At 41.8% G+C, this 12,430-nt stretch overlaps 1 pseudogene; it reads left to right on the forward strand.

Annotated features, from left to right (window-relative positions):
• The first annotated feature begins 12,126 nt into the window (after positions 1–12,126).
• LOC113300709 lies at positions 12,127–12,225 on the forward strand (annotated as a pseudogene).
• Positions 12,226–12,430: the final 205 nt, after the last annotated feature.

Below are 12,430 nucleotides of genomic sequence, written 5' to 3' on the forward strand. Positions count from 1 at the left end.
TGTATGGGATGTTTGATTTAGGTTTTCTTAACCTTAATATTCGATCTCATATGATGTGTGAACCCTTATGGTTTGTGTGGCTTTTTGATTTAGCGGGATTAAGTTCTAGCCCATGTTAGTAGGCTTTATCAAAGGATCATAAGGTGTTCCGATTGAAACTCGTATATGAAAAAGTCACAATATGTTTAGTCATTGTATTTAACATAAAAGCATATGTGTTTCGGGTTTTCAACTTTTGCCATTGGCACGCATTAGTTAAAACCGTTTCAACCTTTCTCTGGTAAAGGTTGCTTTTGTTGTTGTTTTTTGTTCTTGCGAGAGGATGACAACACAATGGGGGTGTTTATGGGTGAAAACTATTCCTGACGAATTTGGTAATTTGGGGTGTGTGGATGAGGAATGAAACCTAAACAAATGCACTGCACGGGAGTGCTTTGTGATTCGAGAAATCAATCTGTACAATTCTGGCCTAAACCAAGAAATGGCCGTTCCAGACTTGCTTCGGTCACAAAGTGAATGAGATGGGGTTGATCTTAGGGAGGGAAGCGAAGAAGGTGTTGAGATTGTGAAGGTGTTGGCTATGTATGACTTGTATCAGAAAGCTGAACTGGCTTGCAGAATGTAAGCTATCAGTTCCGGTGTTTGAATACGGTTGTATCAACACTTGTTTCTGTTGTCTTGTCTTTTTTGAAAATAGGGAGGAGAACCTATTTATACAAGTCATTGAGCCTAACCCACGTCTCTCATGGGAAGTGGAGAAAGTGGAGTGATGGAGTAGTGGAGTTGAGTGTGTTAGTGTTACACGATCAATCTTGCCCACTTCTCCCATCATCACTAACCGTCCATGACTTTCTGACACGTTCTTGTGATGGCGCGTTGTGTGCTGCATGTTGTAAACCGCCAGACCAATATCCCAGTATGTATCCCCCAGTTTGTGACATGATTGATGTCTCGAGTATGTGGATCGTGGGACCCACAGAAAGTAGCATGTAATGCTAGATTAAATAACTAAGTTATTTAGGAAGTCGATATTTATGAAATATCATGTGAATCCTATGCATGTAATGCATCGAATGTATTTATCATGAGTGAAGCATCGCTGTTTTAAGGCTTAATGGAGTAAGTCACGATTAAGCATCTTAAAATAGATGCATGTCTAGCCATCTTCAAGTGATCGTTTGGGGTTGTACATGTAAGTCCTGACTTGGCCGATCACTTGGTGTGGTAGAGTGACGGATGGTAATCACCACGACACCTCATTGACCAGTTAACTCCTGACCAGAGTTGTATAACCAAACAGGTGAAGTTGAACGGACGAGATGATCTTTGAGACACTCATTTGCGACCGTTAGTGGAATTAGGGTTTATGAAGAGGTGCGCAGGCATCACTCTTCAGCTTGGTCGAATCCAAGCTTGGGACACGATTTTGGCAAGGCCGATTGGGCATGCGTGTAGACTGCTGCCGGTGTACATGTTCATACCTCATTGTCTCGTGAAAGTGTAATCTAGATCGCTCAATTTGTCCGGAAAATAGGATATTTTGTGCCGCAAAGGCTGCGCGTCATGCCAACTTTGGGCGCGTGTTTCGAGGCGACCAAGCTTGGTTGGTCTTGGCCGATTATTCTGGTGTGCATACGACGGGCCGGTGTACACGCTTGTATTTCGTTTTCCCATAGAAACGTGATCTAAGCCACTCAATTTGTCCGGCAAAGTTGAGTGGTCGAGATTAGTTTACAATTGGGAGGTGTGACCACGCCTAGTTTGGGCGTGCGAATCGAGGCAACCAGGCATGATATGCCTTGGCCGATCGGGTGTGGAGATAGATGGGCCCACGGTGATCATGTTGATGCGCACCGGACCTGCCTAGTCTATTCCTGGACCCTTCGTTCGTGCAGGAGAAAATGGACGCTCGTGATGTTCAAACCCTAATTAGGGTTTCACCAGCCGTGCGTCATGCCTTGTTTGGGCGCACGAACTGGAACGATCAACTATAGTTGGTCCTGAACGATCGATCATGTGTGTAGGCGGGCCCACGGTGATTGTGTTGACATGCTATGGGCCCTTTGAATCTACATCTACACCCTCCATCTATGCCTGCGAAGATGGATGGTTGAGACTGCTTTGCGACACATGTAACGTGTCGCAGACCCTAAATTAGGGTTTAACGTCCGCGCTGCTTTGGATGGACGATTTGGAAAGCCATGCTACCTTTTGGGGAGGCCGACCATGCAGGCCCGCATTGGGTCGGTGGTGAATACTCCAATACCTGCTTGAGGGTTATGGATTCGATCCGAGCCATCCAATCATGCTGGTGAAGTTGGATGGTCGTGATCGTTTCTGAGACTGATATGGACAGTCCAGATGCTCAATCGGGCTAGTATAACACTCTGAGAGTTATAGCATGTACGAGTATTTCGTACATGCTTCATTATTAATGCTTGGAGATTCGTGTTGCTCTGCTGAGAGAAACACTCAGTCGTCATGCCGCACCAATGATAAGAGTGGAGCAGTACAGGAAATACAAGGCTGGTCATACATTAATAATGTTATAAATTCACAAGGTATATGGGATTGTTGCTACATGCTCCATTTTAGGTGAATTAGTAAAGTGGAGAAGTATTCATCACTTATCAGTGGCTTTTTCCTTTGCAGGATGTCAGCGCATAAATTTGGTTTTACAATTTTAGCCCTGAACTAAAATCCACCATCAACATTAAGTCCCCTGCCTAGCGCATAATGGTTACATTATTGTGGGGTAGGCATGAGATGGTGACGGTTAAAGATAAAACTTATGAGACAAAGTTAGATGTTACCAGGAGAGACGGGTCGTCTTGTCCTTGGAGCATGTCACGTTCAAGAGGCGTCCAGGAGAGTGTTCCCCTAGCATGATGTCGGTCTTGCCTGCTTCGATCGACCTTGCTATGCCTGCTTGATTGAATGTGGGATTGATGTGCCTAATCGACGGACTGCTGCGCCTGCTTCGTTCGTGGGAGTACGCCAGGCGTGACGACGACCTTGGTAGGACCGGTTTCCTCCTTCAGATATTTGAGCCAAGAAGGGAATAGAACTTGTATGCTCCTATTCCCAGAGACAATCGTGCATGCAACGCTGAACGGATGTGGACCCCACCATGTATATGCTTCGACCAAACATTACCCTGTTGCACCTGTTTGATAGGCATGTGGACCCGCCTACTTCGCTCAACCGTGGGACTCATCATGCGTCTTCTTGATCGAACGTGGGACTGTTGTGCCTGCTTCGGTTAAACGTGGGTCCACTGTGTGCCTGCTTTGGTCGAACGTGGGACCCTGTAGTTGCATAAAATGTGAGGGTTGTAGTGTAGGATTTCCTGCAACTACATAATAGCGCTAGAAACAAGGAACGAAGATTGAAGATCACCCTAGAAAAAGTTCAAGATTAATATTCTGATTTGTGGGAAATTAGAATAACTGACGAAGAATTTTACGGAATCTATTACAATTCATTAGTATTGAAGAAATGGCTAGAAGGAGGAATATATCCGAACAACCAACAACCGCTAGAAGAAGAAGTAAAAGACTTGCTGGAAGGGAGAGAAGTGAAACAGGAGAATCTAATAGAATAAGAAATGATGGAGAAAATCAAATTCAACAACCAGTTCAACAAACACCGGTAAAAAATAGAACTATGGATTATGATAGAGTGAGCATACATACTTGGCGATCAAATTCAGCAGATGAAGAAGAAGAACGACAAACGAGAAATAATAGACAAACAGATGGGAGAAAGGATGCGTGTGATAAATGCAGAATATGAAGTGATGGATAGTTGCGGCATTTCTCACATCATTCTCTACTTCGCAGAGAAGATATGAGAAGAGGCAAGATGTAGGATCAGAATCTCGCAGCAATAATGCCTCAGCGAAATTATTAACAACACAACACAACAATGTCGCAAAACAATTTCGGAAAAGACATTATAAACGACATCAGCTAAATCATGAGAAAAATATGATGGACTTGCGAAAATTAAGAAGTGTGCGAGATTAATATTTGTAAGGTTGCGAGAATGTCGCAAACCATATCCGAAAATAAAGGACAGATTAGTTGTCATTCACTATGTATTTCTCTATAAATAGTCATTCAGTGGTACAGAAAAAGGGGAGAGATCTTTTTTGAGTGAGAAGCAAGTGAATAGGAGAGAGAAAATTTAGAGCAGTGGTTATTCTTGATTCCTTTATCTTTTCTTGTAAGATTGTTCAAAGAGTCATCAATAAAATTAAGATTTTTAATCCAAAAATGAGTTGAATGTTAATGAAATCTTGTGAGGGGTGTAGTGTAGGATTCCCTGCAACTACAGACCCGATGTAAGCATGCTTGCTTCGAACATGGGCAGATTGCATGCTTCAATTAAACACGGGTCCACCGTGCACATGCTTCAAACGTCGACCCAGTGCTTCGACTGAAAACCGGCCCTGCTGTGTGTGCCTATTTCATTCGAATACCAGCCTTATGACCTTGATCAACTCAGGCTTCATGGACTCGACCAACACCGGCCTTGTTTGCTGACGTGGCCCAATACCAGCCTTACTTGATGACGTGGCCCAATACCAGCCTTGTGACCTTGATCGTCCTTGACCAATGCCGTCCTGACGTGACCCCAGCCTACTTGCGTGATGTGATATCAGTCTTGCTTTCGTGACGGGATATTAGCCTTGTGATCTCGACCAATACCATCTTCGCGGACTTGAGAAACACCGGCCTTGTTTACTGACGTGGCCCAATACCAGCCTTGCTTTCTTTGCCCGAACGTGGGACCCGCCGCGTGCCTTCTTTGCTTGGGGCCGGCTGTTGCCTCACCTAACACCAGACTTGCTCCTTGACCAACACCGGCCTTGCCTTGACGAACACCGGCCTTGCTGACGGACATCGCTGCCTCGACCGACACCGACCTTGCTGTCTTGTTTCGTTCGAACACCGGACTTGTCCCGTATACCAGCTTTGTTACTTCTACCAACACCGGCCTTGTTGTTGTGACCAACACCGGTCTTGCTGACTAACACCGGTCTTGCTAACCAACATCGGTCTTCCCTTTGCTCGAACGTGGCACCCAGGCGTGCTTGCTTTGCCCAAACGTGAACCTTGTATGTTCGAACGTGGTGTGGGTCCTGTTGAGAGTGTTGAAGCAGCTTCTGGAATGAGCAGGTCCTGGAGAGCGTTGAAGCAGCTTCTGGTGGAGGGAGCATTGAAGCGGCTTCTGCTGGAGAGAGTGTTGAAGCGGCTTCTGCTGGAGAGAGTGTTGAAGCAGCTTCTTCAGGAGAGAGCGTTGAATCAAGATTCTTGTGGAAGAGCGGTGAAGCAGCTTCCTCTTCAGTTTGATTTACACTTGCGAATTACATGCTTCTTGATTGACTGTGTTGAAGAAGTCCCTGACTGACGGTGAAGGAACTTCATGCTGAGCCTCAGTCCCCAAGCGTGATTTACATGGTTCTATCTTGTATGGTCGGTGGGTTTACCATAATAAAGATATCGCCATCTCTCCTCCGTGACTCTACTACTTCTCTGTGGGAAAATAAAATATGCAGAAGTTCGGATTACCTCTGTCCGTAGTGGTTGTTGCTACGGTGAAGCTTGAACAACGGTTCTCAGCCGCAGCTGCGATCAGAAGAGAATGGGAGGAAGATGGCGCGAACTTGGTGGTCTTCATATAGTGGTAAATCTCATCTCGTTATTAGAGGGAGAAGCTAATGATGGAACCGATGGCATCTTGATGTTGCCTCATGGAATGAAGAAGAGGGGGACAGTCCCCTGCCCACGAGTATCCATTGAGCCTTCGACTTGATAGATATTGCCACGCTGGGTTCATGAAACCGTCTTTACGCTTGTGTTGCACTTCACAGATGTCCAGGAATATCACCGGCCTTTGAAAATACTTCTGCACTCTTGAGTATATATTCGTCTTTGGACATATTGGAACGATAGCGTGCTTGCATCTCTCTAAATTCACCATCTTTGAGATGGGCAGTTCTAAGTATCATACTCCTTTGCCATTATCATCTTCGGATAGTGTTTTTGAGGAGTAGGGAAGTTCCTTCATGCGAATGACTTAACTAATGATGAAGCTCTTGACATGGAGAATCTATATGTACCTCTTAAGACCCAGGTGCAATCTCCTTTGGTAACGCAACTACTTCTTCTACGGGAGACGAAATTCTGAAAGCGTCTCTCATTGATGTTGTTGCCGTCGATCCAGACATGGAATATCTTGGACGTTGTTTCATCATTGTGGCGGTCGTGCATGTGCTATTGGAGTTGGAGTTGGCGATCTTGGACGCGCAGGATGTTGTATCTCGGTGGTTTTCCTCTTACTTCTTCAGCGGAACTTCTTACAAAAGCTGAAGATTGTATTGCCCATTGGTGAAATATATGTTTCCACGAACATTGTGAGGCTCTTCATTACTGGCAGGCTTGTTGTTTCCAGAAAAGAAGGTGTTGTCATAATTGCACCATGCTCATACATCCTTATATGGTTGTAGCCGCTACATCCATCCATGGAGGAGAACATGCCGTGTTCGCTGGTAGCATCTACCAACATGTCGATGTTAGGTAGAGGAAATCGTCATTGGGGCAACATTTGTTCAAGTCTCTGGAATCCATGTAATACCTGATCTCGGGCCTGAATTTCCTCGGAGATTGTTTGATCGGCTTAGATCGGAGATTGTATGAATGCTTACACAAAGTCGAGTTGATGGAGATAGGCCTAGGATATTCCTCATCGTCGAGCTCATCAGTTGTGGAGTTGTGATGTGGTTTTGAGATAGTGGTAAAAGTGGTTCGATTCTCAGACTTGCGAAGGATAAAATATAGACTTAAATTCTAAAACTAAAATAGAAAACAAACTAAAAATTGTCACAAACTCAATCAAAGATGATATCAGTATTAAAAGAACACTGAGGCTAAGATTCCACTATTTTCAAATCTCAAAGTGATTTAATCCCGATATTTATATTTATGCAATTTTCCCGTTCAAGTTGATTCTAACTTATTGCAACTAGTAGATTCTCAAAATAACAAGTGTAAATCCAAAGCATAGAACATCAAAAACCTAGGTCCAAGTATGTTCTATGAAAAGAAATCACAATTGCTTAACAAGGATCATTCAAACAATTTTCAACCAAGGCAAATAATCATAAAATAATTGCAAATAAATAAAAATAAAATATACCACTTCTTGTTGGAAAAATAGCTTCCTCTATCGCTTCAGCAATGGGGTTTAGCTCCTCATATTAATCACTTGCTCAAAATATATGTTTATAGCTCAAAAAGTGTTTACAAGAGGTGAAACAATAAAACATAAAAATTGCAACAGAAATAACTGATGCAAAGGCGTTGTTCAATTTTTACAGTGAAAGAAAAGGTGACAGACAGTTCAGCTGTTACAGAGAAGTGATGTTGCGAATTTGAGACGTTGTTCTTCCTTGCAACGTTTGTTCTTCACCAGCAGCAGAAACACGTAACTTCCTGCAACTCGATCTTCTCAGCTCTGTAGTGCTCTAAACTACTCCAAACTCTTCGTCCCCCTTCTTGGGACCCTAAGAAACGTATTTATACATCAAAGGACGATTAAATCTCTCTCAAATCGCTTCGAAATCTCTTATTTCCTTCCTTGGAAGTCACGACAATAATCTCTTCCCTAATTCGTTTCACGCGTTTCTGAGCTCTCTCAATTATATCAAACTCCTCCTTAGATAGAATATGTATCTTTGGAACGAATTTCTTGCCTTTAATCTCTCTGAATGTCCAAAAAAAAAACTCGACAGGGACCGTGTTTCCTTTTTGACTCTGTTTCCTTTTTCTGGCAATTCCAGCCCAATTCGATCGATCCAAACGCATGTATTAAACCTGTTTTGCTCTATCAAGTCCAGCCCAATCGATTTCCAGTGTTGAATCACCCTGAAACTCGTTCAAATCTTCAATCCAAAATCAACAGCGCCTGCATGCATTTTTCCCGCCAAAAACCGTTTTAAACGTGAAGAAGAAGGGTGTCCCCCTATCCAGTTCCGGTGTCCCTTTAGCACATGCCTAGAAATGGGTTACCCCTTATCCAAAGCGAGAGTCCGAATAGAAAATGTCCTCCCAGGTGCCTTTAACAACTTTTCGAGCCAATTTCGCCGCAAAAGCTTATTTCTCCAAAAACACCTACAAAGAGATAAAATACCGAAATAAGTACAAAAATGGGTACTAAAAATATACACAATAGAGATGAAAATAGACACATAAATGTGTCTATCAAATACCCCCAAACTTATTATTTGCTAGTCCCGAGCAAATCAAAACTACAAAATAAAATCCTAACTCACTGTCGCAGGCATCGTCGATTGCATTTAGCGTATGCAATAAGCCTTTAAACCCCTAGGTGCCCCTAGTGGCGGAGTGTTGTCTCCGGAGGGATTACAAGAGATATACCCACAAAACCTTTACTCCATACCTTAGCTATCTACACAGAACCTTGGAAGGTACTAAATAATCTCCTTGGTTGGCATACTTATTGACTACAGGAGGAAGTACCCTGATGCGAAATTCCAATTGATGTACACGAGTTTGCACTCAAGCATACTAAAATTCATATATAAGTGACAGAGCCCTAATCAGATAGTTGCACTATGGACATCATATTCGGAGTCAAAACTAATCACATGGATAGATCAAGAAGATGGATATAGAAAAACATAGATGGTTTTGATGTTTACTAAGTGAACGGCGTTTCCCATATCTGTCTGAAGGCCTCCGCCAAAATGAACCTATCCTAATGGATTGAGATATTAGTCTGACTAATATCAACACACTGGCATATACAAGGGAACCAGTGGTCGATAACCTAACTCTAGGTCAACACAACTGGCATATACAAGGGTACCAGTGGTCGACTTTATTGAATTTGTTCCTTTTGGTCAAATGGTCTGGTCTCAATTTTTTTCTTTTTTCTTTTTTTTTTTCAACTTTTTGGAAACTACCATTTTTTTTTCTCTTTTTTTTTTTCTTTTTCAACTTTTTTTATTTATTTTTTATTTTTGCATGGTATCTCAATCACTCTAATTCACCCTAGCATTGGTAACAACTTGAATCGTGGGACCCACCTATCACTTAGAGAAACATAGTTTAAAAACAAAATAAAATAAAAATAGAAGTGAAAAGGACTCAACGAGATATGGTGAAACTATCATGTTATTTCTAACACCTGAGCTCTGTGCTTTTATGAATAGACTCTTCTAGATGTTTCCATCTAATCAGATTGGTTCCTCAACTCCTACAACCAAAATGCTTCCATCCACTTAGGTTGGTTAGTGCAATCCTAAATAGGCATAAATTTCTAAGCTCTGGAGTTTATTTATTCATACTGCAACTAAAAAGTTTCTCCCATACCCCCAAACTTAAATCTAACATTGTCCTCAATGTTCTAAAGATGAAATTAAAAGCATGAACAAGGAGAAACTGTTACCATTAAAGCAAAAGAGTTAAGGAAAGATATTACTGTGTTGCATGAGATTGGGTTACCTCCCAAGAATTGCTAAGTTTAAAGTCTTCAGCCAGACATCAAGTTTCATAAAATGGCTAGTTACCTTTCAAATCATATATCAGTAGTTGAAATAACTGTGGGTCATCAAAACCAAATAAAACTTCCACTAATATGAAACAACTTCACAGGATCAGAAAAAATAACATAAGGAGCACAACCTCATTGAAAGTTTCTTGCAAGACAACTGGATTGGGCTTCATATGAGTGTCTTGAAAAATAGATTCATCCGAAAAACGGGACTTTAATAGCTGGATTTCCTCCTGGATAGTATCAGGAGGATCGGGTTGAGGAGTTTGAATAGACTCAAGTGATACCTCATATGCAGTAGGCTCGAGTCCCAAGTTAGGGACTTCTATTTGACGATCACTACCCCCAAACTTAGAATTTTGGGTGTCTCTAAATAGACTAGTCACAATATTCCTAACTTCTAGACCATCAGGTTCCTGAAAAAGGTCAATTGCTTTCTCTGAATTATAATGGGATGGTTCATCCTCTAAATTATTTTGAGGTATACTAGCTTTAGGACTTATATGTTTCATATCATGTATGGTCAACCCTAGAGTTTCTTTATTGTCTTGAAGCACGATTTCTGGCCTGCTGTCCTGATCGGATGCTATAATCACAGGCAAAGTCTTAGATGGCCCTAAGAATGCAGATTTAGGGTCCAACTTAGGAGGCTCTTCTAAACAAGGGATTAATGTAGACTCAAAAGCTTGTAATGGTTTGAACCTAGCTTTCCATTTATCAGTATCTAACATAGTAATAGAATCCAACATAGCATTAACTTGTTCAATGTTTTTATCTTCGTCGAAATCCATGTTAAAGTGGGCTACACAACTCTCTAATGGATCTTCCGATGCGATATTTGGTAATGACTCTTGAACTAAGGTTCCTATCATGTTCACCTCTTCAATGCACGTGTCATCTAGCTCAGAATGTAGCTTATTGACATTAAAAATATTTAACTCAATAGTCATATTACCAAAAGATAGATTCATAATACCATTTCGACAGTTTATGATCGCATTAGACGTAGCTAAAAATGGGAGACCTAAAATCACAGGTATCTGGTTCTCTGGGTCAGGGACAGGTTGGGTATCTAAGACCACGAAATCCACAGGATAAATAAACTTGTCGACCTCAATAAGAACATCCTCGATAACTCCTCGAGGAATTTTGACAGACCTATCAGCTAACTGCAGTGTTATCTGAGTAGGTTTCATTTCACCAAGACCTAGTTGTAAGTACACATGGTACGGAAATAAGTTCACACTGGCTCCTAAGTCAAGTAAAGCTTTTTCTACCCGGTGTTTACCTATTGTACAAGCAATGGTTGGGGAACCTGGGTCTTTGTACTTTGGAGTGGTAGTGTTCTGAATGATTGAACTTACATGACTAGCGAAAAAGGCTTTCTTATGGACGCTAAGTTTTCGCTTTCGCGTACACATATCCTTAAGGAACTTGGCATAAGCAGGTATTTGCCTAATTGCATCTAATAAAGGAAGGTTTATGGTAACTTGCTTAAAAACCTCCAATATGTCATTAAAGTTCGATTCCTTCTTTGTTGGTGCTAACAACTGGGGAGATGGGGCTCTAGGCACAGGATCAGACCTCTCAGGAACCGAGTCAGCATCATTGGAAATTTTATCAGTCCCCTCAGTTAGCGGTCCTGAGGGATGAGATCCTGAGGGGTGAACTACAGTATGTTCACTATCGGGCATGTTTACCTGATTGTATACTACTCTACCACTCCTGAGGGTTCTAATAGCATTCAACTGATTCGATGGTTGTGCACCTACTTCATGAGATCCTCTAGGGTTGGGTTGAGTTTGACTAGGAAACTTACCTCTTTCTCTTAAAGACTCATTTATATGACTAACCTGGGTTTTCAACTCGGAAGTAGCCTGAGAGTTAGCCTGACCTATTCTCTTATTTTCTTCTATACCTTGTGCAACAGATTGCTGAAACTGCATAGTGTTACGAGTTAACAAAGCAAGAGACTCTTCTAAACTCATAATCTTCTTATCCGAAGGGTTCTGAAACTGTGTCGGGGCTGAAGGATTCTTAGTATATCCAAAACCTGGGGGAGCTTGAGACTTACTAGACTGACCTTGATTCTGGCCCTTATACCACGAAAGGTTGGGATGGTTTCTCCAGCCAGGATTATAGGTTTCTGAATATGGGTCAAACTTCTGACGGTTATCAAACCTAGTGTTATTATAGAGAGCATTGGCTTGCTGTTCAACAGTATTTCCTTCCCAAAAAGACTCTATTCTACCACTAGTATGACCCACTTCTAAAGCTTCTAACCTTTTTGCTATAGCAGCAATTTTGGCATCTTATTCGTAGCTTTCTTCTACCCTATTAACGTTTCCTCTGCCTAGAAGAATTGTTTTTTGGGGTACCCTATTACTTTCCCATTGTTGGGTCTTTTCGGAGATTTCATGCAAGTATGTCATCGCATTATCAACTGTTTGGTTTTCAAACCCACCTGTACACATGGACTCTACTGTAGTTGTGGTGGGATAATCTAAACCCTCATAAAGGATCTGAACTAACCTAACCTTTTCTAAACCATGATGAGGACATTGGGCTAATAAATCATTGAACCTTTCCAAATACCATACAAATATTCTCCCTCCTGTTGTGTAAACTTGCAGATTTGCGTCCTAATAGACGAGGTTTTGTGCCTAGGGAAAAACTTATTCAAAAAGGCGGATGTAAGTTGTTCATAGGTTTCAATTGATTCGGAAGCCAAACTATACAACCACGACTTGGCTTTATCTTTTAAGGAAAAGGGGAATAACCTGAGTTTTAAAGCATCATCATCAAGGTTTCTAATTTTCAGGGTACTACAAATTTCCTCAAAGTCCCT

Source organism: Papaver somniferum, chromosome 7, assembly GCF_003573695.1.
Source record: "Papaver somniferum cultivar HN1 chromosome 7, ASM357369v1, whole genome shotgun sequence".
Taxonomy (NCBI): domain Eukaryota; kingdom Viridiplantae; phylum Streptophyta; class Magnoliopsida; order Ranunculales; family Papaveraceae; genus Papaver; species Papaver somniferum.